Source organism: Dendropsophus ebraccatus, chromosome 7 (assembly GCF_027789765.1).
Source record: "Dendropsophus ebraccatus isolate aDenEbr1 chromosome 7, aDenEbr1.pat, whole genome shotgun sequence".
Classification (NCBI taxonomy): domain Eukaryota; kingdom Metazoa; phylum Chordata; class Amphibia; order Anura; family Hylidae; genus Dendropsophus; species Dendropsophus ebraccatus.
Genome location: NC_091460.1, coordinates 68,037,168 through 68,064,740, shown reverse-complemented (window position 1 = coordinate 68,064,740; position 27,573 = coordinate 68,037,168). Strand labels below are relative to the sequence as shown.

General features: G+C 41.7%; 1 protein-coding gene across 3 annotated transcripts in view; it reads right to left on the bottom strand.

Moving 5' to 3' along the window:
- FAT1 (FAT atypical cadherin 1) overlaps window positions 1-27,573 on the bottom strand; it is a 198,390-nt gene that overhangs the window by 155,028 nt on the left and 15,789 nt on the right. For 2 of the 3 annotated variants that reach the window (XM_069977703.1, XM_069977705.1), the window contains exon 1: window positions 10,114-10,409. The exons of the other annotated variant lie outside the window; for it this stretch is intronic. The gene's annotated coding sequence lies outside the window, so the exon portion shown is untranslated. Of the gene's footprint in view, window positions 1-10,113; window positions 10,410-27,573 lie in introns of those variants that run through there. 3 annotated transcript variants of the gene reach the window in all.

Below are 27,573 nucleotides of genomic sequence, written 5' to 3'. Positions count from 1 at the left end.
CCGCGATATGGTGTGTGTGAAGCTACCCTTTCTCCTGTGTGTGCAGTGGATGCAGCCAGTCTCCAGCCTCCATGTCCTAAACTACCCACAACTAGACTAGATGGAGCAGGTGGTCTGTTCCTGCTGACAATCTTCTATGTTTCTAACTAATATTCACCAAACACAAAGATACACTGCTAATAATTCCAGATCCATGTGATAGAGGGGGGTCAGCCATAGTGATAGAGGGGGGGTCAGCCATAGTGATATAGAGGGGTCAGCCATAGTGATTTAGTTTAGAGAGATAGGCCCAGATTATTAGATCTCTTTCAGCGCCTGCACTTGTGAATCATTGTTAATCAAAACTAGCTCTGACTCTGACTCTAAAGCCCTAGTTAACATAGACACATTATCTGACTGATTTTTGAAGCCAAAGCCAGGAACAGACTATAAATATAAAACAGGTCATAGGAAAGACTGAGATTTTTCCTCTTGTAAAATCTATTCCTGGCTTTGGCTTCAAAAATCTGTCAGATAATCTGTCTGTGTAAACATACCATTAGATAAGATAATGGCCAGGGATTTAGGATCTCAACATGTCTTATTAGTTTGTCCTGAAAGGCTGAGCTAAGCACACATGTATGACCAGCATAAAAGCATACATAGTAAGGTGATAAAGAAATAAACAAACCTTGCTCTTAAAATACATTAATGACTGTGTAAAGATCAGCAAGTCAGGATCCACTGGACCAAGTAAGTGGTTTGGCTCTTGGCCACCACTGAGGGCGCAGGTGGTCCCTGGTTTCTCTCCTTTATCAATGCTACAAGGATTTCAACTTTCAACCAGGTCACTATCCTCTAGTAGTGGTCCCACTCTAAGTGGCATAGTGGGTCTAAATACATTGGTGGGAAACATTGATGAGTCAGGAAGGTGGAAGAGGGGAGTCCAGGTAAAGGGTTAAGTCTGATCTTGAAGAACACATTTGTATTTAACAGGGAACTTGGCAGTGTAGGCAATACAGTTTCAGAAGTCAAGGACAAGCCAAAATGAGACACTATATAACAAGATAGTGAACAGCAGGCAGAAATGGGATCAGTCAACAGGCCAGGGTGAAGTAGTGGAATAGCATACAAATGAACACTTTCACAGGACACTAGCAAGCGAAAACCTTTTTTTGCCCATTAGTGGCTGTGACTAGTGAAGCTGCCTAATATACCAGGTAATTAGTAAAGACTATCTGGGGAAGTATCTAAGTGTATGTGCTGGCCCTTTAAAAGGCAGAAAGGGGGCATATCTATACCCTACAGTATAACTGCCGAATGGAGCACAGATTATGCCCTGTAGACAAAGCCATTTTAAGACTCAGATTGGAGCATTGGCCATATGTACACACTGCCACTCTATTCACAGTCCATGGAACTAGTAGACATATCCAAGTAAGTGTAGGAAGTAGCAATAAACTTGACACCCCCATTCTCAAGAGCTGATGGGTTCCCATGTTAATCATCATACATATCAGCTGTCAAACAATCATCCAACCACATATCTTCCCCCCCCCCCTGCAAAGCATGCATAAATTCACAATAGAAAGGGAATAAGGTGCTGCTAAACTCTTCTGGCAGTGGCTTATCCCCCAAGGACAAAAGAATTGGGCAGGTGAAATCCACCTGCGTGACCACTATCTCCCCAGACATCTGCCACTGGGGAGTCTGGAAGCCCCAATATACTGTACATAAGATAGTCAGCCAATCCCCATGAAGCTGACGGGCTTTGCTGAAACATGTATGTGGCCTGTCTTATTTATATTGAGCAACACAATTGGTATTTTTACTATTACATATTTAAATTATGTGAAATATAAAAATATATGCACCACACATAGTTTGTAGCATTAAAGGCACCAATGCTGTGTGTTAACTTACTCCACAAACATTGTTCCTTTACTTGTTTGCCGTCTCTTTGCTCTATATGTTTATCTATATAAAGCTAGATATAGTTGTCTGACAGTCTCCTTAGTGTAATATTTGATTATTTATAGTCCTACTCCTTTATAATACGCAAGAGATTCTCTGTAACTGAGTAGAAAGGTGAAAATGTAAAGGAAGGTAAACAATACAGTAGACAAGACTTGCGTAAAACACACAGACCAACCCTATGCTTCCTGTACAACCTTTAATAATTTCCTATTGCGTTTTCTACAACCGGACTCAAGCTCCACTTTTTCCTTTCAAGAACAAGTGTATTGATTTGTGCTCTTTCAACAAAAGCTTTGGCCTACAGCAAAGTGTCCTCTGAATAGATTCCCTGTTTGGCAAACAACCAGTAAAATACTTCCAAAAAGCAAATGAAGACAAATATTGCACTAAAATAAAGGTGAAAAGACAATTCCTCACAGTATCTCTAATAGCACAGAATATACAACTGCCCGGGCAGAAGGAATATAATAACACTATACAAAGCACAATGTGCTAAACTTAATCCAGGATTTTCCTTTGCGGAACTAAGTCATCAGACTCCTCAAATAAAGATAGATCAATCCCTGCATCTTCTTCCACACGTCTGTTTATTTCATACTTGAAGCCATAAATATTCATAGAAATTCAGAAACAGTAGGCAGTAATATACATGGTTTGTAGTATACTGGAAGGTAATTCAGTCATCCAACATATCATGGGGGCCTCTGATGTCTTGAGTGAGTCTTAGGCTATGTTCATATATGTTATAACTGTATTAACTGTAGAGCTAGCTGTAATATGAAAGACAAAGACAGCTATATTTTTTAGGCAAAAATTCAGCCGTATTTTTAATATAGTATTTTCAATATAGCAACGCCCTCTACTGAATTCAATGGGTATTTGGCCGGCAGTGCACACACCATGGCCATAATGGTCATAATTTATAACCATCATCCAAATAAGGAACATGCTCATTATTTACCACCTGTTTTAGCCCCAAAACTGCAGTTGTTTTATATATACTCAAAATTATGGCCATATTTAGCTTTTATTTTACTGTGTGCACACACTGTGCAAACAACGGCCGTTCATGATCATGATCATTCATTCTGGCTGAAGGTAGTGTTAGCGTCATTCGCGGTGGAATGGCCGTTGTTTGTACAGCGTGTGAACGTAGCCTTAGGGTGGACACATGGATGCCTTTTTTTGCACCATATTTGTCTCTTTTTTATAGCTAAAAACACAAGACATATGGAAGCAACACAGACCACAGGGATAAAGAAGATGTTTTATAGGAATCTAAACATAGATACAACCCAACTGTAGACATGGGAGAGACATTACAGTGTCACCATAACTGAGAAGCTTTGATGCTCTTTATGACTCAGCGTACAAGGGCGCTCCTGTCTGGTCACTGTCCGGGGTAAAGCAGCTGTACCATATTAATTGACGTCTTTGAGGCTGCTTATCTGGCACAAGAGTAACTTTTTTCCACTGGGCCACCAGTTGGGCATCATTGCAAAAACTAGGCATACAAAGAACAATTTTCTATCCAGTTAGTACAAGGTTCAATGAAAATGTACAATATTTGTATACACATCATGAAGCAAGTATCAGCTACTGGTTGGAATGGTTTACTAACAGTCAGGCAAATCATTTACTATCAACATTCATTACTCACCCCAACAGAAGGAGCATAGTAACTCCTGATTACATGTCTTTACAATGGGAATTCTCTAAAGCTGATTTTAGAATGATCAGACCAACAAATCTGCACCATGTAAATTTACCCTAAAGATATATCCTTGAGTTTCCCAACCATTTCCTGTGGGCAGTAAGGTTTCCTCCCAATATACAAAACATTTTGATACCTTATCTGCCCTAATTGCCAGGCTGCTACTGTGTGTTTGCTTTGTATTTCTAGAATGAGAACCTATATGTAAACCTGGGCAGAAACTGGTGTGACTGAATTAACAGTGATCAAATGTATAGGAGCCATATTATTATCACTATTAGTATTATTTTAGCAATTAAAACTATTAATCATTATCTATATCTTAATTCACTAAAATGATACAGAGAGGAAGGGCGTTGTGCATAAAAGTGTTGCTTTAATGTCAAAGGTGAAGTAAAAATTGGCCTCAGCTATGTGATATATCAATCAATCTTCACATTTTTTTCCTCTGGAGTGGCAAAGTTTGGTGCATGTCAGGAATATGTCATTTACTAATAATGTACACTGTTCACGTTCTCAGTTTTTTTCTGAAAAAGAGGCCTGACTAGAGGCATGTACGTTTTCCCGACATGTTTGTGATCTTCATAGATAATAGTGAGCTCTCTGGTGTGTGAGGGACTACTATGTATACTTGTCAGTGGAGGGAGACAGTAGAATGGAACTGTGGTAACTAGAAGTTACTGAATGACAGACTGTATTGCACTCCTGGAAAAACGGCACCTTCTTATTCACATGGTGACACTAGGGCCGACCAGAGAAAGTGAAGAGGTCGGAAGTGCAGAGAGGAAGCAGCACATGTGAACTGTTTAGACAAGCTAGCGAGAAAGAAAAAATCCTGCCAGGGGCATCCCTAATGATGAGGAAGACAGGGAGGAAGAAAGGAGAGGCATCGCAGGCGTAGGGCACACTCTAGGGCATGCCACATTGACTCAGCTGCTGCAGACTAAAAATAATTTTTTACCCTAACCAAAGCATCAGGCATATTTTAAAAGACATGGCCATGAAGGACTCATTCTTATCAAATGGATGGTACCAGCAGTTTGGGGGGTGGGTTGGTGGATACAGTATCGCTTTGAGGAGGGTTAAAATTACATTCAAAAATGGCTGTTTTTTTGTTTTTTTTTTTACATGGGTAGTGTTAGAATCGTACTAAAATTCTATTTTTTTTCTTTTTTTTTTCATTTTGTGTAATGACCAAAGAGGTGCATCTTGGGTTTTCTTCTCTTAAGTCTTGAGTAATAGTAAATTTGTTGAGATCAGGCCCCTTCCAACTGGCCCTACTTTGCTGCCACTTTAAAAAGTAGTGAGAAATGAGAAAAGTAAAACATTGCACTAATATGACATGCTCCCTCATTTACAATGTATGTGTATGTGACAGAACTGTTGCTGTTTCAGTTGATGTATACAATACTCACAACTTTGTCATTTTAAAGTTTCCATTATGACAACGTTAACCGTTTTTCTGGAAAACACACTGGTCAAATCTCACTTTAAGCAATTTATTAGAAACAAGGGGCTGCTGTATACTCCCTTTTGTATTCCTGATATAATCACATATTATAACCATAAATTCAACTCTCCCACCTGGAGTCTGTTTTCCTCATCTAACTTATTTCTACAGCACCGAGAGGAAAAAGTTGTGTGTTAGTAATAAACAGATCAATACGCCCAACACTGTAGAGCCTGGGGTGCGGTATCAATTTTTTTGAATACTGACAGTAACCATGCAATTCGACACAGGAAGCATGAGCTTTCAAACAGGAGGCTGTGGGCCCATGTTTGGTCGAGTGCGATATGAAAAATGGATCACAATGCCATTCGTACAAAGCTGATTAGCTAGACATCAAAAGACAGAAAGAGCAAAATAGAACTTAAAGAGAAAAATGAATAATGCAGCAGATTTATTCATGTATTTACTTCTCTTTTCTTGCATAAATCATATTGCAAATATGTATTTGAGTCTAAATGGCAACACTTTTTCTGACACAAATAAATGTACGAGGAAAAGTGGGTGCGGCTTCAGAGTCACGCCAAGTGTAACACATATCAATAATGTCTGACACTTTTCTAACAAGAAAAGTGATGGTAAAGACGTGGCAAGGTCCTCAACAACGTACGTGCCCTATTGATAATTCCAAAGCGGGAGCGAAGGACAGACGGGTGCATCCTTTGTATGGCGCATCAGTGTTGGTAAATCACTCTTAGTATTTTTTCCTACCTGTGTTCATATAGTCAGCATGGAGGCATAAAGAGGCCCTGAGGCTCTGTGCTATGTAGCCATCTGTGCAGCTGCATGGTGCTCTGTACAGTGCTGCATTATTCTAGGAGAGAATACCTCCATAATGCAGCATGGAGCACTTTATGATGTCTTTTAAAATGACGACAACAAAGGAACAGTAGGTTCTTTATAACATGTAGTTTGGAGCCTTAATACGCCCAGGTGCATGAGGCCACTGATAAATATTATCAGACTTACATCCCCATGTGTTTGGTGTAGGTCTATGGCATACGTCAGGATACCTACAAAAAAGTGATACAACATATACCGTAGGTGACCACATTGTGTTTGTTTTCAATATGTACAGTATACTACTTGTCAGTTGCTCCCAAATACTAAATCTAATGACCAAGATGGAGTACCAAGAAGGAGTTAAAAGCACCTTTACATGTGCACAATTCTGCTCCTGTCCCAAACAATTTGAGGATAATAAAATGTGCAAATGGACCCCTTTTCAACAGACTTTCCAAAAAAATGCAGAAGGAGGTAGGCACTTGAGGTGATCAGCTCCGCCCTGTGGGTACTTGAGCCTCGGTTGCATATAACAAAAAACTTGGTTCAAAAGCAGTTCACAACGCTAAGGGTGCCTTCACACGTACCGTATCGCTGTGTATTTATCGCTGCGAGTTTCTCGCACATAAATGCACAGTGATACTGATTGCTATCAAGCCAATGTATGTGTATTCTCACTGCGTGTTTGGTGCGATTTTTACATGAAAGTTTTGATTTTCATATGATTTTCACAGGCAAGTTCAACACCACAAAAAAACACAGCTACTTTGATGTGAATTTGATGCGAGTTTTGGGCAAGAAATAAGCAGCGATCTGGTACGTGCGAAGGCACCCTAAAGGTACGTCTCTGAATGTGCTATTAACCTCTACCTGGTAATGTGCATACATGCACCATGTGAAACCATGTGACAGATTATATTGGAAGTTAATAGGTATGCCGCAGTATACGTCAGAATACCATTTTGATGGTATACAAGTAACGTACCCTAAAAAATCTGTGTGGCTAGGGCCTTAAACATTTTATAGCTCTTTAATAGTAATAAAGTCACTGTGACGTGTATACGGCTGTGGCTATGTGAATATCATCTCACCGTGAAGCACAAAGTCTATACAATAATGCTACCGGAACTAATTCATGGGACAATTCATTATTTCAACAAAAAAAAAAATCACACGGCTTATAATCACATTTGGACAATAGGTTTAGGCAACCAAGAGGGATCTGCACATGTGGGATAAATAGCCTGGGGACACACAAAGGGTTATAGGACTTCTAGTTCTACAACAGCTGGCAAGCCACAGCATGCAGGACAATAAAACACTGTAAAGCTCCATGACAGATCTATAAAAAAAAAAAAAAACTTCCAGCGTCCATCACCCCATAATCTTTGCTGTTCAAACTGTTGCACATGCATTTGCACGGTGCTGAGACTGCCCCTTTGTTTCTCATTTGCATTCCCTCCAGCAATGAATAGGTTAATGTTGCAATTAGACTTTCCATTGTGCCCTATATAGTGCAAGCAGATCGGGTAACACTGTGTCCTGCATTGTTAGAGCCATGCAGAGGTAATAAAAGTTTTCATTTCTTTCTCTCCACCCTAAAGAGAGCCTCCTGTTCTTTCCCAGCTCATGAAGTCCCATCCCTGCCCCCATTCACTGGGATCCGAGCCAGCAGCAACCCCCACCACACAGACCTGCGGCTCTGACCAACAAATCTGTCTGCACCCCAGCAAACACCCCTCATCCACCATGCCTTATCTCAGGGCATCAGTTTTCATGTCACTGGAGGCATGTATGTATAATCCCAACTTTCCTCTCCCCCCCCCCACTCTACACAATGACACATTATTGTGTCTGGGATATACTCCCTCCACATTGTCACATATAAAGTGTTAATTCTGTGGTCAATCATTTCATGCCAGCACACAGGCCAACCAATTCTGGGGTCACTGGCTAACTTTGAGGGTTCTGCAGGTCCAGCATGGTGGTCTTGGATCCTTCTTCTTCTTTCTTTGCTCTCCCCTCCCCCATAACTCATGGACAGCCACATCACACTCCATGTGCTGAGGCCCAGGCTAGGAACTATTTTTTCTTGGCACAGTAAACTAAAGTGCACTCTGTGTAAAAGCTGCAGGAGCCATGTGGCTGCTGGATGATTACAGCCCTCTGTGAATACAAAAGCATACGCCTAGAATCCTATATCACAGTCGCTGCCAGGACTTGCTACTTCCACCCAGTAATGTAGAAAGAAAGACTTAATACCTATCTGCCTGGCTTTAACTCTTGTATAACCAGGCTGCGCTTTGGGTATCAGGTAAAAGCTTTATATGCATCGACACAAAGGCAGCATTGTACCCAAAAGTTCATCAAAATATGATAAGAAATGATTGTTGTTCATAAGAGATTACTCACTGACGGAAGACCCCAATGTTTCCGGGAGCAGACACAGGTGAGGGACAGACTGTAAAAAAAGACAATCCACAGACAGTAGCCTATAAGACTGTCATGCACCCTGCAGCAAAAACACACTAACCTCAACATTACTGTCTCATAAATCAGGGGGGAGAAGGACAAATTCTCTGCATCATAGACACAGGTTTAAGACTTTGCAGTATTTGTCAGGCTGCTGTTACATTCCTTCCAGCAAGGTCACAGATGTGGGGGGTCAGCAAGCAATCGCGGGGCAGCTAAATGGGCTGTCAGGTATCAGTCACTTATTGGAGCGGTTCTAGAGGATGTGCACAGCTGGGATTACTGCGGACAGAGGTATTCCTTCACCATGTCACCTGCCTGTCTACTGCATATGGCCCAGCGACGCCTAATAACAAATGAATCAAAGCTCCCCACTTTGCAGGGAATGAAGGTAGTTTGGTGGAACTTCCCTGGAGAGCATCTGGCAGATTGTGATAGAGGATATATGTATGTGCCTGAATCATTGCTCCTATGAGGGGTGCACTCTAGAGAGTCATACAGAAAATAAGTTTTCTGTTCAGCACAGAACATGTCTAGGGCTTTATTGCCACACTCTTAATGGTCATGTGTGATATCCAAAGAACGACAGGACATAACTAGTTTGAGGGCATTGCTACAAATAATGACTGCGTCTATGGTACCTCGATGATCGGATGTGTTTGGCTGACAGGATTTCAGATTCTCATTGATTGTTAATTCCAGTAGGGGCAGCAGTCTGATCGCTGCTAGACGCATTGACTATACTGCTTGTTAAATATTGATCCAGAGTGCAAGAAGTCACAATCTATTGTCTTGTTTATTTAAGATGACCATGCTGGGCTGGTTACATCTGTAGCTGCTCGAAAGAAGGGACCTTCCCCTACCTAGCCCATACTAGTAGGTTCATTTGGAACTTAGTTCTGCACATTGAATATGTTGGCGATATATAGAACTACTTATAATTTTATACTGATAATCCATCGCTGGGAATAAGATACAAAGGTTTTCCCTTGCACACACAAAAACATAGTGAAACAATAGAGAAGTCAGCTTAGCGATCGTTCACACTTCGCATCATTGCTCCCGACGGCTATAATTGTGACAAATGTCATTAATGATAAACAATCAGATATCGCTCATCTACTAAATATCACCAGTCGCTATTAATGATTCATCGGATTATTGGACGCATGTCTTCCTTCCAGCTAACAATCCATCAATGTTTTAAAAGTTGTAATAAATTCTACTAATGATGAAAAGAAGTGTCATTTATTGTATTCAGTCGCTTTTGAATTGAATATAAATTACGTCTCCTCCGTCATAGTAAGATAAGGCTAAAAGTCCTTCTATCCATGGTGGATACAAAGTTCCCTCTAGTTACAGTGCTTGATATCCAGGGGACGCTAAGACAAAGACAGGCCTCTAGTCCCTTATATGGTGCAGTGAACTGGCACATTATGAATGATCGCTAACAGTGCTGAATTCTTGACTGCGGGAGAAGGGGGTCTATATCTTAATTATTAACCGTCAGTCTCTGCGCCGCTGCCTCCAGCCTTGTGGGAACAATACCCAGCATATTGTATATGCATAAAGAAAGATACAGTGCAACCTCTGCTCTAAAAACGGATCATTAACGCCAAAATGCTGCAAACAACACAAAGCACAGTACACAGACAGAGAGATATCCTAGTTCTGCACTCACCTCACTACTGGTTAGGTTCTATCTCCTTTACATCCAGCCAGAATACAGAACTCCATGAGGACTCTCACCTCTTCCTTTTCTTTCTCAACATATCCACAGTGCAATGAAGCAACAAGTCCTACAACAATCCACAGCCCTGGATCATGGCCCCTCCAGATCCTGTATACTGGGGGGAGACTCCTCTCTAACAAGAATGGTGGGGAAGGGTAACTTCCAGAGATTTAGGACATGTCCCAGCAAAGCACAAGTGATTGAAGTTGTTAGAGAGAGTGCGGTGCTCCCTGTGCCTGCCTCTCCTTGCTGGGACAAGGCTCACAGGAGAGCTGCTGCTGCTGACATCACATCCTTCTCCTCCCCCTCACTTTTGTGGACTTAGGATAAACTGGAAATTTCAAGGGGGAGCGAAAAGGTGTCCTGTGCTGCAGCAGCCTGTGTGTTCTGTACTCACACTACTGCTGCAACTTTTCCTGCACAGGCTGAAAAATGGGAACCAGCTCACACTTACATTGTCACAATATAAAAGTATAATTGTATCGATCAGTTATATCAAGATGTAATGGTGCGTTTACACAGACAGATTTATCTGACAGATTTTGGAAGCCAAAGCCAGGAATGTATTTGAAAAGAGGATAGATCCCAGTCTTTCCTTTATGACCTGATCCCTGTTTATAGTCTGTTCCTGGTTTTGGCTTCAAAGATCTGTCAGATAAATCTGTCTGTGTAAACGCACCATAACAATATGCAATCTAACCAGGTTTACCAGGTTACTTAACCAGATCTTTCTATCTTATGGTGCGTTTAAACAGAGAGATTTATCCGACAGATTTTGGAAGCCAAAGCCAGGAACAGACCATAAACAGGGAACTGGTCATAAAGGAAAGCCTGAGATTTCTTCACTTTTCAAATCCATTCCTGGCTTTGGCTTCCAAAATCTGTCAGATAAATCTGCCTGTGTAAACGCACCATAGACTACTTCTCCCAACACATCTGGGCTGTGTCAGCACAGTCACTTACAAACTTATGCTTAAGTTTAGACGGAGCGATTATCAGGCGAATTTTCGCGATAACAATCAAATTCGACCGATAATCGTACGTGTAAACGCGGCGAACGATCGAAAAATCGTTCATTTTAATCTTTTAACATGTTCATAAATCGTCGTTCGTCATTCGCAAAAAATTCGCTGATCGCTCCGTGTAAACTGTCGTCGCGCGATAGTCCTGTCGCCCGCCGCCCGCAGCCCCGCCCGCCCCCCCGCTTTTCCGCAGCCCCCTGAGCCGGCTCGATCACCACCCCCGCCGCCGCCACTCTGATCGCTACCCCCGCCGCCCCGTTCGCCACCCCCACCGCCCCGATCGCCACCCCCGCCGCCGCTCCGATTGCCCCGCCGCCGCTCCGATTGCCCCCACCCGCCGCCACCGTCGCTCTGATCGCCCCCGCCGCGGCAGCCAAGAGCAAACGTTACCTGCTCCGCGTAGCAGGTCTTCGAGATCCCCCCCTCTTCAGCTCATTGATTGGCTGAACAGATGAGCTAGGAATTTCAAACGGCTCCCCTTCAGCCAATCAGTGCTGCCTTGCATTGATTGGCTGAAGAGGGGAGTCGGGAATTTCAAACGGCTCCCCTTCAGCCAAACAGTGCTGAAGAGGAGCACTGATTGGCTGAAGAGTAGCCGTTTGAAATTTGAATACCTGCTACGCAGAGCAGGTAACGTATGCTCGTGGCCGGGGCGGCGGGGGCGATCGGAGCGGGGGGCGATCGGAGCGGCGGCGGGGGGGGGATCGGAGTGGTGGTGGTGGCGATCGGAGCGGCGGCGGCGATCGGAGCTGCAGCGGGGGTGGCGATCGGAGCGGTGGGGGTGGCAATTGGAGCGGCGATCGGAGCGGCGGCGGCAGGGGTGGCGATCGGAGCGACAGCGGGGGGGGGGGGGGGGGCATGGGAGCGGCGGGGGTGGCGATCGAGGCAGCGCAGGGGGCTGCGGTTGAGCGGGGGCGGGCTGCGGGCGGGCCGGGCTGCGGGCGCAAAGCGATTTTTCCGTACGATATATCGTACCATCTAAACGCTGATCGTTATAAAAAAAATTGTTACTTCGAAAACGTTAATCGTACGATCGGGCCAATAATCGCCTTGTGTAAACTTAGCATTAGAGAATTCTATTAATCTTTATGTGCTAAATAAATATGGCACAGTCTAAGGCAGGTCTAGATTGTCTTTCATACATAGGGTGAGATTTATCAAAGGGTGTAAAATTTAGACTGGTGCAAACTACCCACAGCAACCAATCACAGCTTAGCTTAAGGCAGTGCTGAAAGGAAAGCTGAGCTGTGATTGGTTGCTGTGGGCAGTTTGCACCAGTCTAAATTTTACACCCTTTGATAAATCTCCCCCATAGTGTTTTACAGGTTTAGAAATTAACATGTTCATGTAATAGATAAGCTGCAGATTTTCTGCGCTGATTTCCTGCAGATATCATCAGCAGAATATCCGAGCTTATTTATTTATCATTCATAGGCTATGTTCACACTACATAAAAGTACGGACGTTGTTGCCATCGGCAACAACGGCCATAATTTACACGTCTATGCACATTGCCTCTGCTACTATGGGATCCAGGCCTAGGCGTTTACACATCATATATGCTCCGGCCGGGATCCTGCAGGGGGCCGCAAAGAACTGACATGTCAGTTTTCTGCGGCCAAAATTTAATGAATTGCGGCGTAGGAAACCCTGTCAGTTCACACAGTGAAGTGTGCTATGGGAGGTTCTGATGCGGGCACGTGCTGATGCGCCCCATTAGAACCCTGCGGCCAAAACATCCTGCTGGTACTTAAGTACCGACCGGGATGATCCGGGCAGAGACCAACCGTTCCGTGACCCGGGTGGATCACGGAACGGCCGGTCTCTTATGTAGTGTGAACATAGCCTTATAGTGCACAGATATTATTTTCAAAACCTCCGTCACTTTGCTGTTAACGCTATAAACGCTGCTGTTGTTCTGCATAGAAAATCTGCAACATATCTGCTACCTGTGAACATACCTGAATACATGTATTTACTATATTAGGCTATGTTTACACAATGTAATTTCTTAAATTAATCTTGCCTGTTGTTGTGAATTGCAACACCAGCCGTAATTAATTGAAAATTTACATTGCACTGAAGTCAAAGGGATCCCAGCCGGAGTGTATACACATAGTATACACTCTGGCCAGGATTCCAAGCAGCCGCAGCAAAGACTGACATGTCAGTTTTGTGCGGCCGCTATTCATTGAATAGTGGCAACACAACCATGACAGTTCACACAATGTATAGTGCTGCTCCGGACGCACTTTCCATTATGTGCTATTGGTAATTGGGATGCGGGCACAGCACTTTACACTGTCGGCTATGGTGATTTGAAATGCAGGCACACCGGAACGTGCCCACATTCCAGATCTGAAGAAATGAGGTTCTGTGACACGGCCAGGTCACAGAACAGCCAATGTCTTACGTAGTGTGAACCCGGCCTTACGCTGTTGGGTAACTTAGGTTTTGTTGTAGTAAAATAGATTTTTTTATAGGCTTACCAAAAGAAAGTGTCAATTCTGTGTAAACATAGTACACATTGTGAAAACTATTTTATGTAATGCATTGAACCGCAAACAGTTTGGAAAAAAAAATCATTCTGAAAATGCTATGCCCTTTTCACATTGCGTATTCCAGTGGCCACTTGATTTATGTGTTGGGTATTTTCCCAACAAATAGATTAATGGCTATACCTGACAAGCGCCACTGAAAGACAGCTGTCATATATAGGCTCCAATGTTTAGAAATACTAAAGTATATATTGTATGTTTTTTTTTTTTTTTATTGTGAGCTTCTGTGTGGAATAGCACAGTCTACAGCACTATTCCAAGCAGCAGCAGCAGCAGCAGCAGCAAAAAAAAAAAAAAAGGCAAGTCCAATGTATACTACAAAATGGAGGGCAAAATCATACTCTTTAGAGTATCTTCATTGGGTACTGTTAAATACTATGCAAATACTATTGTGCCCCAATAAGACTAGGGTTATTATAACTTCATTATAATTACTTAGCTTGGAACTATATCTCAGCTCTTGAGTCTCAGGTACATCACTTTAAGATTTTTACATCAATAGACTGGCGCTGGTGCGGGGATATTGGTACCGCAGCCCTTTTTTTTAAACGCGGCCCAGGTCCCCTACACGGCGCAGGTCTACTCCCGGGCATTATCCTGGATTAGAAAAACATAGTTGTTTTCTTCCAAAAACAGTGCCGCACTTGTTTGCAGGTTGTGTGTGGTATTACAACTCGTTCCATTCACGCTACCAGAACAGGCGTTGTTTTAGGAGGAAAACAGCTGTGTTTTTCTACCTCTGGGTAACCCTCTAAGGGCTCATGCACATTACTGTAAGTCTATCCACAATTAAAATGAGAAAAGCACTGTTAAAGGCCATATAAATAATTTTGTTTTGAAGTCTATTTTGGTGTCTATGCCATTGATATGGGGGGGGGGGGGGGCACTATTGGTGTGTTTTTAGCATCTGTTATTTGGAATACCACTCTAGATTATTTGGTTTATCCAGGTATCTGTGTTGCAGATGGCTGACTTTGCATATACTGTGCGCATATGTTTCTAATAAAAAATAGAAACGTTGCTTTTCTGTCACTTTGGGTGAATAACAAACAGTTTATCTGTAAATCTATGGTGTCCTACATACAGAGGCATGCAATGTTTTTTTCCATTGAATAAATGTAAAGGCCCTTTTATATGGGGTGAATATTGGAACATATACTCACATTCTCCTGGGAGCATCATGAAAAAAAAGCATACTCACCTACCTCAATCTTCCAGGCCTCCTGCTGTAACGTCATATAGTCCCTTGCAGCTATGTCTACTCCCTACTTCCCAGATAACCTCTTCACTGCAGTAAGGCTCATCCAATCACTGAATGAGGTGGGATGTTGCTGCAGTCAGTGATAGGCTAAGCTTATCTGAGAAAAAGGAAGTAGACAAAGTTGCCGGAAACTATACTATGTCACAGCAGGAGCCCTGGAAGATTGAGGTAGGTGGGTATGCTTTTTCCCAGCAGTATATAAAGTGTTTGAGTAACCAGATAACCCCTCTAAGCAACCTTTTCTTGACTCAACTGTTGTGTGGGTAAGGTAGTTCCAACCATTACTGGATTGTGCTTGTGGCCTTTTTCGACATTTGGTTACCAGTGGCTGAATAAGTTTGATGCAGCCCTAGGGATAACTGAGCTGTATCTATGTTTTCCAGGACTCAATAGGGCTGCATCCAACTTATTCAGCCACCAGTAATCATATGCCAAACGATTGAACTCAAGCATCTCTATTAGTGATGAGCGAATACTGTTCGATCGAATAGAAAGTATTCGATCTGTTAAATATTATCAAATAGTTCGCCGAATATTCGATAAATATTCGATAAGCGTTCAAATCCCCCAGCTTCCGGTTTTTACCTCCAAGTGGTCGAATAGATGTTTTTCAATAATCGAATACTTGTTCCCATTGACTTTAATGGGATCGAATATTCGATCGAATATTCTAATATTCGGGAGATATTCGTACGAATATCGAATATACAAATATTTCACTATTCGCTCATCACTAATCTCTATGATTTTTGGCCTGCATAAATGATACAATCATCTGATAAACAGCAGTTAATCCACACCCCTTTTACACTTTTGGGCTGGGTTCACACTAAGTATATTTCAGTCAGTATTGTGGTCCTCATATTGCAACCAAAACCAGGAGTGGATTAAAAACACAGAAAGGATCTGTTCACACAATGTTGAAATTGAATGGATGGCCACCATTTAATGGCATATATTTGCTGTTATTTTAAAACAACGGCTGTTATATTGAAATAATGGCAGTTATTTACCGTTATATGGCCGCCATCCACTCAATTTCAACATTGTGTGAACAGATCCTTACATTGGTCAATGTTCAAGAACAACCATTACGACTAAAAATCATTAGGAAGAAAGTTAGGCCCATGTAAATTCCCTTTAAAATAATTTGTAAATAAACAGTCACATGATCCAGTGGTCATACCTGCAGCCACTTATCCCCAATATTTGGGCATTGTAAAAAGCACCGACTGACTAAATGGAACACAAGAAACATGATGGTTCCATATTTTATCCAGTTTTATTTTCTAAGGGTGTGTTATATATTCTAATTTGGGGCCTATAGCTGAATAGTACTGTAGGCTCTGCTTTTCATATCAGGACTACAGCTAATGTGGCTCAACACCACCAGTTATTTTAAGGGTACCACCAGTTACCTTGAGGGATTTCAGGATCACCAGATCTTTGTCCAGTTTCAGGAGTCGCTGTTATAAAAGACAGACACACAATACGATTTTATTCTGTCTTTACTATAGCAACAAGAAAACAGCAAAGAAAACAGCAAGCCTTCACAGTTGGGAAGCAAAAACATTAGTGGAAGAAATGGAGTATCTCCCAAAGTCTTCCTTACCAATAGGTCTCTCTTGGTCTGGTGGGTTTCCATTTGCCTGAGCAGACTTTACTATCTCACAACCCTGCCTGTTACACACCAGCTGCAGTAGTTTCTATCACACGAACACTCACTTGTTTTACCTTTGATCAAACTTATCATCTGGAAAAGGCTTGAAAACCAGTGCACCCAGACATGTTAGCAACCCATGGCTCAGAACCCAGCCTTGAACCCCTTTACTGTGACACCAATATGACAAACAAACAGAGTATAATGGCCTTAGAACAGCTTCACATAACACACAGGTGTAATAGAGTACATATACAAGTCACAATGTACAGATAAATAACAGATATAAACTTGGCACATATATAGCTTACCATAAATCTTTGGAATTGGGGAAACTCAACATTGCTTATGGGAACTCTTACATGTACTGTATAAGGCTTTTACACTGTTAGAGACTCAATAACAAATACAGTCAGAATTAGTAAAAAGAATTGCACTGTACAGTATATAATGCTATTTTTCCTGTCAAAATGTCAAAAACCCTGACACAACCCAACGAAACCCATTACATGTCAATGGGTTCTGATGAGCTCTGGTGGTGTTAGTCATGCTGCTGATCTGTCACTGCATCACGGCTTTCATTATAAACATAGTCCAGTATTCTAGGAAAATACTCATATAATATTCATTATTATTATTAGATTTGGAGTCCATTGAGGCCATCCTGCAGCCTCACTTCAAGTTCTCCATCCTGTTTTGCAATCTGAATAGAAAATTGGGTATGTATGGACATACAAATGTCCTGCATAGAACAGAACGCACAAGTTCTTGTCAGTGTCTCCTGATTTGTATCCCACCTCTATCACAATGCCCTCACAGAGGTTAAATGATGTGTTTCCACCCATTTATCTGAAAAACTACAGACATGCTCACACATGGTGTGTGATATATATATATATATATATATATAAATATATATATATAATACAGATTTTGATGTAAAGCTTGATTCATGATGACAGCTCCAATTGGAATACACTGACCTATTAACTGTGTCAGCGGCATCACATAACAAGAAAGATCCTGACATATTTAAGCTCTAAGGGTGATTGTAGGGCAAGTTCAAAGGGCAAATGCAAAGACCATGTGGAGTTTTTTAAAGGAGTTACAACTATATAAGTCCCAGTACATTTCATCAGACTGTAAATTAAAGGGATTGTATACTTTAACAAGCCCATATCATATTACTGATCCTCTTCCCAAAAGCTTGGAGCACCCGCTGAGTTATTTTTGGCTGGGCACTCACACTTTTTTTGTCTTGGTATACAGCGCTGTAGGCGTAACAAAAGATAATAGCATACCATAGCTCTTTAATGCTGAGTGCTGCATTGTATGCCCCTATCTTTTTTGGGGAACCTATTCTCAAATAGGGTGTTTTATTAGTGTGTATCTTGCTTTTGGAGGAAAGGATAATGTATAGTCAATATGTATATAGGCCTAATATGGTATAGACACAAGAGGAAAGATGGCGGGGGACAGGTTTGGAGGTGTGGTCCCTACAATTATACATATAACGACTACCAAAGATGGACATTTCTTATAGGGGTTGTGTTTAGTGTATGTGGCGGTAGATGTAAACTTTTTCATTTTTTCATGTGTATTGCATGAGCTAGACTGCCTGGTGTTCTATGGAACCAGAAGGGACCTATGGAGATAAGGGCCAAATTTATTGCTAGGCACCGCAGGGCCTGTGCTTTAAGGGGTTATACTGCAAAGATTTTTCTTTCAAATTAACTGGTTTCAGAAAGTTATATAGATTTGTAAATTACTTCTATTTAAAATATTAAGTCTTCCTATACTTATCAGCTGCTATATGTCCTGCAGGAAATGTTGTTTTCTTTTCAGTCTCACACATACTCTCTGCTGCCACCTCTGGCTGAGACAGAAATTGTCCAGAGCAGGAAAGGTTTTCTATGGAAGTATTGGGAAGACTTTTTAAATAGAAGCCAATTACAAATCTATATAACTTTCTGAAACACTGGTTGATTTGAAAGAAAAAGATTTCGCTGGTTAACCCCTATATGGCAACAGTGTTGAGCAGAGCAAAACTTTAACATTTGAATTCAAGAGACAATCTTGTGTGTATGCAGGCAACAATCAAATGACTAGCGAGAAGTCGCGTGCATGTCGTTGAACGCATTTTTTGAGCTGACCATAAAATTATTGTTAATCATAGTCTGGTGTATGAATACATTGTTCGTTCGCTGGGATGAGGAGTGTAGAGTGTACAAAAAATCATAAGATACCTGGTGAATATGCGAGAAAACATGCAAGTAGCTTGTGTGTCTTTTTCTGTGTATTTGGGAAAATCTGTATGAAAAAAAATATCAGCGCATGTAGAATAACCCTAATGGGATGTATTCAGTCCATGTGCTAAGACCCTATTACACCAACAGATTATCTGACAGATTTTTGTAAGCCAAAGCCAGGAATGGACTATAAACAGAGAACATGTAATAAAGGAAAGACTGAGATTCCTCCTCTTTTCAAATCCATTACTGGCTTTTGCTTAAAAAAAAAAAAAATCTGTCAGATAATTTGTTGGTGTAATAGGGCCCTAAGGGTAGCAAGAAGTAAGTTGTAATTACAGCCCTGATAGTTTAGCTTAGTAGAACTGCTTGGAGAGGGGATTGTAGTGGCCTAATGCACATAAATCCTATATATGGAACTAGGTGGACTCTGGATACTATTAGATATTATTATATATTTTTTCATACACCCTATGACCCTCGAGCTAAAGGGTGCAGTATGACTGCAAACTTTCAACTCCCCAAGAGTTCTTCTGCCTATACAAGTATCTAACATTTAATGTGGCTAAATGTCTTTATATAGGGCACAGTGTAAGGCTGGGTTCAGACGCAGTATATTTCAGTCAGTATTGTGGTCCTCATATTGCAACCAACATAATGTTGAAATTGAGTGGCTGGCCGCTATTTCATGGCAAATATTTGCTGTTATTTTAAAACAATGGATGTTGTATTGAAATAATGGCAGTTATTTACTGTTATATGGCGGCCATCCACTCAATTTCACCATTGTGTGAATAGAGCCTTTCTGTGTTTTTAATCCACTCCTGGTTGAGGTTGCAAAATACTGACCAAATACTGACTTAAATATACTGTGTGTAAACCCAGCCTTAGGCCATGTTCACGCAACGTAATAGACCGGCCGTTCCGTGACCCAGACGGGTCACATAACGGCCAGTCTCTGAAAAGATCATCCCGGCTAGTACTGCAGTACTGGCCAGATGATCTTTTCGGTCGCAGGGTTCCAATGCGGGCGCATCCGTGCGCACCCGCATCAGAACTCTCTACAGCACACTATGGAGCAAGCGGCCGCAGCTGCTCGCTCCACAGTGTGCACTGACATGGTTTTCTACGGCCAATATTCACTGAATAGCATCTGCAGAAAACTGACATGTCAGTTGTTTGCAGCGCCGCTAGGGATCCCGGCCGGAGCGTATACTATGTGTATACACTCCGGCCGGGATCCCATAAACAGCAATGCAACCTATATTCTTGTAATAATCACGGCCGTTATACAACGGGCGTGATTTTACGAAAATAAATGTTGTGTGAACATAGCCTAACACTGCATTTTTAATGTGAATTTAGAAAATATATCTGCGTACCTTCCAGCGTAATATTATGTGAACTTATGTGTATCTCCCATTTGTCTAGCGAGAGGAACTGTTTATAGGGGCAGTCAGTTTGCACTTAGCAGACTCCGCTCCCAGTGCTGACAGATGTATCATGTCCTCCTCATCCCAGATAAACTGGAGAGTTTTCTGCAAGTAACTTCACCAGAAATGTAGATAATCCCACTCTACAAAGGCCAGATATAAATAACATTCATCAGGGGTCTGAGAAAACACCCCAACATCTATCAAGGACTTGAAGCCATTTCCATAAATAGTCATTTACCATAACAGAAAGAGATTATGGAGATCTGGGATTTAAAGGGCCGCAGTCCTGCAGACACAGACGCCTTCCTTTAAGGCTCAGATTAGCAGTAACACAGGACTTGGTCACAGATACTTTGTACATAGCTCACAAGCGCCCTGGCGACTCTTCAGTCATAGAGGTGAGTGGGCAACTCATCAGTAAATATATCTGACACTTGAGGACTGAGCTCTGAAGTCTCAGAAGACTCATAAATGTGACTGTGACTAGCAGATGTCTTTTCAAGATGGACATTGAAGTCACTCCAAACAGGGCTGCTACCAGAAGTATACAGACCCCCTGCAAACAAATATGCACCCAGCCGCATACCTTTAGGGGACACCATCCCTTTCCCACTAAGATTAAGGACACACAGGGCCGAAATGATGCACTTTCACCAACATCAACAGCAGAAAATCCATTTTTCTGTGGCATATAAAAAACTGGAATAAAAAATAATTGGGGCAGATTTACTATTGCATATGCACCAGGATTGTAGTTTTATTTAACACAAAAAAAGCCTTTGACAAAGGGGTGTGGCTTCTTGAAAAGGAGTGTACCCACACATACACACACATAGGCTGGTTTCGTATAACAGTATTTGGTTCAGTATTTTGTATCAGTATTTTTAAGCCAAGATCAGAAGTGGAAAATATGTAATGGAAAGATATGTACCTTTACTATGTTTTCTGCCTACTCCTGATTTTGTGTCACGCACACACATGCTAAGTACTGTGTAAAACCATCTTTACGTACAGATGTATCATTCAAGGCAAGAGGGAGGGGGGGCATCGGTAACTGCCCGATGACTAGTGATCTTTTTCCCGGCAGCTTTTATGATTTCTCTGAAAAGCTTTTTAGAGTCATTGCTTCCTGAAGTACTAAACATTGACTCTATTTTAGGCTGACCATGGTTCAGGCAGCATGAAACAGCTATCAGGTCCCTTTAATGTCACCATTATATTGTCCTTAGACATTGTCCCTATGCTTTCCGAGACTCCTAGACTGCACATTGTTAGGTAGAATTATTACCATATCTGCAGTCTATGGCCGACTCTATAAGGCCCCACCCCCGATTGCACATGCACACCTCTTAGCGAATCTGGCCTGACCTGCATCTGCTGTATAGCGGGTGCACAAATCTACTTCTGCTCCTGAGCACTCATCTGGCAAGTTGGGAATACAGCTGGCGTACACCAGGAAGAGGGGGCAAATCTGCGCCTTCTCCCTGGCATATGCCAGGAGCCCAGCTTTCATAAATGTCCCCCTTAGTCTTTACTTCTGCTCTTGCCTAGGGTCAGTCTATAGTATAGTTCTGAAATGAGCTCCGTACATGAACCAGCAGGATCAGGAACAGTGACATAGGTCTCATCAATATTTTTGCAATAAAACTGTGCTGCAGTGCATGAATCAATGCAAACAATTTTTTTTTGGTTTTGCAATGATAAGATTATATTTCATGTAAGCGTATGTTCTATTTCAGAAAATGAGAAGATAAAATGTTACAAAGTATCTTTTTTCACATAGGCAGTTCCTATAGTGGAACGGCAGAAGATTTGCAGACCATACAATGATGCGGATCCTACAATATTTCCATAGTAACAGCTATTAAGTTTACAAAACAGAACATCTTGTGTTCAGTACAGACATTCCTACATGTCTTCTACAGCAGAACTATATTTAATGTATTAGGGAGGCTACATCATCTTTTTGTTTAGATGCCAATGACGAAAAGGCTCTCCAGCTGTGGTTTTAGTACCAGATTATTTATATACAATTACATTAATATGTAAGGGCTATCAATGCTGTACTGACGTTATACCAATGCTGGCAGGGGCAAAGAATAACCACTGCAAGAAGCATAATCCAACAAAAACAGCCCACAGTAACTAACAAAGTAACTTGTGAATTAAAATGCAGTTGGGGGATTTAGCCCCGTACTACGGCAGTGAATGAAAGAGTTTACTAACAAAAGCACTGTCAACCGTTCAACAGCACACTCTCTTTATCTACATACTCCCACTCCATTGTAGCAATGAGACAGTGGTATGTCACCAGGGCCGGCGCCAATGCGTATTAGACCAAGACCACAATGTCCATGAAGTTCGTGAGCGGATCCACATGATACTTTACAACTTTGCTGAATTAGAAGAAATGAAGAAATGGCAAGAAACACTTTGGAGTGACCAAAATAAATAAATAAATGCAACAAAGTGTCTTATTAGTCCTGTCTCTCCTGGCAGGTATGCTGTACCAAGACTTTTAGTCAAGGGGTAAGGAGGAGAGGCTGTTTCCTGATGCCCCTTTGAATAAAGCGGGCATTATAAATCAAATAGCTGTAGGTTTAATGTTTGTCTGCCCAACAGGTATCTCTCCTGGCTCCCAATACAGTGCTAGTACATGCTCAGCCAACCAAGAGTGTGTTATGTATACGGAAATTAGAGAAAGCTGCTGCCAGACATCTCTGGTGACAGTTTATCTTCATAGGACAATTGAAATTCCATTGGGCGGTTGAGCTCCACCATGCCTAAAAGGCAGATAGCTAGAATCTGCTATTTAGTTTTTTCTTCTATCTGAAAATTCCTGGAATCTTTTCCTTTAGTGGGCTCATGTGACCTCATGGTTACACCCTGGTACCTTTATGTTTTTCTGGACACTCAATGGGGTCATCAACGCTAGTAGAGCCTCATGTATGATGAACATGGAGTGGATATATTTCCATCACAGTTGCTGATGTCTTAGCTATATTACCAGCTCTAGCTGCCAACATTAAGCTGAATTGATGGCTAACTTTAAAGGGAGAAAATGCCGTCTGAAATATGTTGGCTGGTCACATGACAAGAGGGTGAGTACAGAAAGTTAGTAATGTGAGTGGATTCTCTGTATAATGATGCTGATTGTGCCAGATTCATAAATACGATTCATAAATATCACTTTATTCTGCACTTCTTTCCAATGTCATGCGCTAGATATTTAGGGGGTAAAAAGGATTATAGTATGAATCATTACCATTAACCATCATATTCTGATGCCGTCCTGCCAGCTGATCTTTTAGATTCTCTGCTGGATACAACAAAAAAAAATAAATTATAACATTGCATTTCTTTTCCAGACAGTACTAAGGTGTTGTTCTCCCATAAAGAGAAGAGACGCTACAAGTTGCCCCCTTAATGAGATCTCAAACTGACTGCAGTCTACAACAGCTGAGAGGACACCAGCGCTGTCTATAAGAAATCAATCAAATGTTCTGAAAATAAAGGGAGATGCCCACGTACCACCTCTACACAGCATGGGCTTTAGTCCAAGCATATGGTGTGCAGAGGTGTGAGTGTCCCTTTAATGCACATATAATTGGTTTTGAGATTTAATTTCAGCGCAGGCAGCAGGAGCTGTGGGCATCATGGCTTCCATAACAAACACATCCTATCTTCCTTCTGAGATAGATGCGTAGGGTTAATCAGTGTATCTTCCAGGATGAGCTGGCCTTTCATGCATCTGAGTGCGAGGCATATTGTACATACTTATGTGAACAAAGGAGCTTTGGTTTTGTAACTGGGTCTCACGGAAGCAACACAGCACTTCTTTGATGCCTGTAAATGTTTCCTTATGCGCAGTCCTATCATACTTCAATGTTCAAACAAGGTCTTCATGAAAAATGCATATTCTAATATACTATAGAATGTATTTTTCATAAGCATCAAGGAGGTATCAAGGAAACAAGGAAGGATCCCATTCAATTAATCTGAATATCCTCTTCAATTATAGTGGATGGCAATCTCAATTTAGAATCCCATGTTATGTGAAGGGGTTATTAATGTTCTCTGACAAAGGAACCAGTGGTGAATTCTTGCTCTCTGCAAGCCATGCAGCGGGAATGGAAGGCCTAATGAATAATTAGATTAGAGAAGCAGATGGGTTTGGTTTATTTGCTAATTTATTTATTATTAGAAATTAAAAATCTGCTCGGCTGCATGATTGTCTCCTGGAAAAAAAGATGGAGCAGACAGGCACAGATCTCTGCAAATCCTAGGAAGTCGGAGAATCGAGATGCAGATTGGCAGCAAGTGGTCTGAAACAATGGCTTGTCACAGTGGTGACGGTTGTGATGGATGATGTTTATGTATCTTTTATGCCAAGAAACCTTCAAAGGGACTATAGGTGGCAGATGCCATTGTATGGCATGCATTACAGGTATTTGTTAAATGGATCCCTTAATAGCTTTAAGCTGGCAGGAGACATTAAAAGTTTTATCCTGAGAGCAGAAAATGTCCTACATGTTCTTCTCTATGGGACTGCACTTCTTTATGCTGACTATTTCGGATAATAGAGGGGCACGGGTGCAAGTAGCGAGCATTGAGTGCGGGCAAAACCATGCCCGCATCCCATTTTTTAATATCTTCCCTATTTCACCACAACCTTGAAAAGCTATTGAACATCGCCTACATCTTGCTTCTGCCCCCTCTCGTCTCAAAAGTTATCATTAGAGACAGTGTTGGTTAACAGAACAGGTAGGACCTTTTTTGCTCTCCGTGATAGGCCATATATCTCTATTTAGTCGGGTGCCGAAACCCTGTACCCCTGTTGATGAGCCTGCCTGCTGGGCTGAGGCAGCCAGATCTACACTGGGAATGGGGCTAGAAGTAGTTGGCTCCTTTCACTACAGAGTGGCCATGTCTGGTTACTGCAGCTTAACTACCATTGCAGTAAATTGAAGCTGCAGTGAGTAGCGAACAGAGTAGTTCACAGTATAGAGCTGACCTGTGGAAAACAGGTGTCATGGTGCCTATGTTATGTGGTGATACAGGAAGTAGCTCCTTGTTATTTGTGGTTCTGAAAGGAAATGACGGTATACCTTGGGGATTAGTAGAGGGGATCCCCGGTGTCCTCAGTGGTGAAATTGAATGATTAGTTGGATAATTCTAAATATATTCACCATCATGGACCATATAAGAAGCTCTAGAGGAGCTGGTCTGGTCATATAGTTCATGGAAAGCTATTCATCTGACTGGCATCAGGTATAAATACACCTCCAGGCAGCGTCCTCTGCAGGGGAAATGTCTCACTGTCCATCTATGATAACATCCAAACTCTGCAGGTTTCTGAAGCCAGACTTGAGATCAGCTCCCCACCAGACTTCAATTGCAGAGGGAGATTACCACTCTAACAACATTCGAGGGATAGGAATTGAAAAACAACCTTGTTTACATCATCAGTAATAAGGAAGAAACAAGGTAATCTAACTCCTTTCGATGGATTCTAATGCTGTTTTCTAGTGGTGTATCACGCAAGCAATGGCGTGTGGATCTATAAAGGTTAAGGTTATCGTGAAAGAAGAACGCATTAACTTACACTTTGGGTAACAATCAGGCTGACTAGGTATGAAGAATGGTGGAGACCTGTGTAATGAGGGAACTCATAAAGATAAGTGAGATGGCCATTTTATGATTTCGTCAAACACCATTTCACAAGATTACTCAGTAGGAAACCTATCCAGCATTGTCGGATACGTCTACTTCACACTCACAGATTTTCTTGTTCCACCAAAGCTGTTTTATATGCTGTTATAAAAACCTGAGAGCAGCTGTAAATTCCTTTTTTTTTCTTCAAAAACTCAAACATAGAGTTTACTTTCCAAAAAAGGCCAAACAAAGGAACGCTCAGGTTTCTGTAAATGGCAATATATAATTTTCTGTACCGTACTATTCATGACATTTCCCAGACAGGATACAAATCATATACATAAACCCAGAAACAATTTGCACTAATCCTTATAAGAAAGACAGGGAAGCTAGAACAATTACAATCTGCTAAAACAACTGGTTCCTTGTAATTAGCCAACATGAATCCCATCTATGTTTCCATGATGCACAAAAATAACAGATTACTTAATACTTTAAACATTGTCTGCATATTTGACAATATTAGACTCTTTCATTCGGTGCCATGATTTTGGGATGCTTTTTTTTAATTTGTAATTTTAAAACAATTACTGAACTCCACCCTGGAATGAGCCTGTGCCAAACTTCCCTGTATACAGTATCTCTGTTGTAACGTACTATATTGGCACAGCGCCTATACAGAATGTCTTACCCTTTAATACAATATTGCTTTGTATAACAGTACTGCAGTTTATACATTATCTCTTTGTTAGTATAGTGTTTTATTTAAGGTCTTATGCACCATAAAAGCAGCACTGATGGCTAATAAGTGGCAAATAGAGAGGAATAACTTATTCCTGATGATCAATGACCCTGCACATGTCTCATTTTCTAAGCATGGAGGATAGAACTGTAATGGGAAGCAGATTGTATGCTACAGAGCCTGCAGGCTGGTTGGACCCTGAAGTACCACAGCTGGCCACCAGTCACAGTCAGGTGCAGAGCCCTCACTGATGTGACAAACTGGGCAACTGCCAAGGACCCCATCTCTATGTGCCCCTGGAGCCACTAGGATGCAGTGGGTCAGAGACAGAGATGCACTGGCAGCAGCTTATAGTGAACTTCACTGGAGCTATTTACTGCCAGCAGCGGTTCACATTACATGGCAGCTGCAGAATGCTTCTAGTTCCATCTTAAGAGAGGTTGCTCTGCCTTTTTAAGAAACCCCTATTTTCCCTTCTCCTTTCTGGGCCCACATGTTCACTGTACAACCAGCCGCAGCCCTCTGTGCTGGTATGATATCATGCAGCTGAGCACAGGAATCGGGGTGGAGATGAGGATGGTGGTGGGGGATCTGCAGCTACCACAGAGCCCACAGTGCAGCCCCAGTTTTGTGCCTCAGATAAGTGCAATGTATATGACTGACTCTTCTTCCACTGCCCCAGCTTCCCTTCATGAAAGTGTGGTACATTTAATGTGCGTATATATGTATGCAAAGCACAAATGTATGTTTGAGGTGTACTGTATATGAGTATACTATACTAAGTGTGCTGTATCGTTACACCCTTGTTGGATGTGTATGTGTGGAT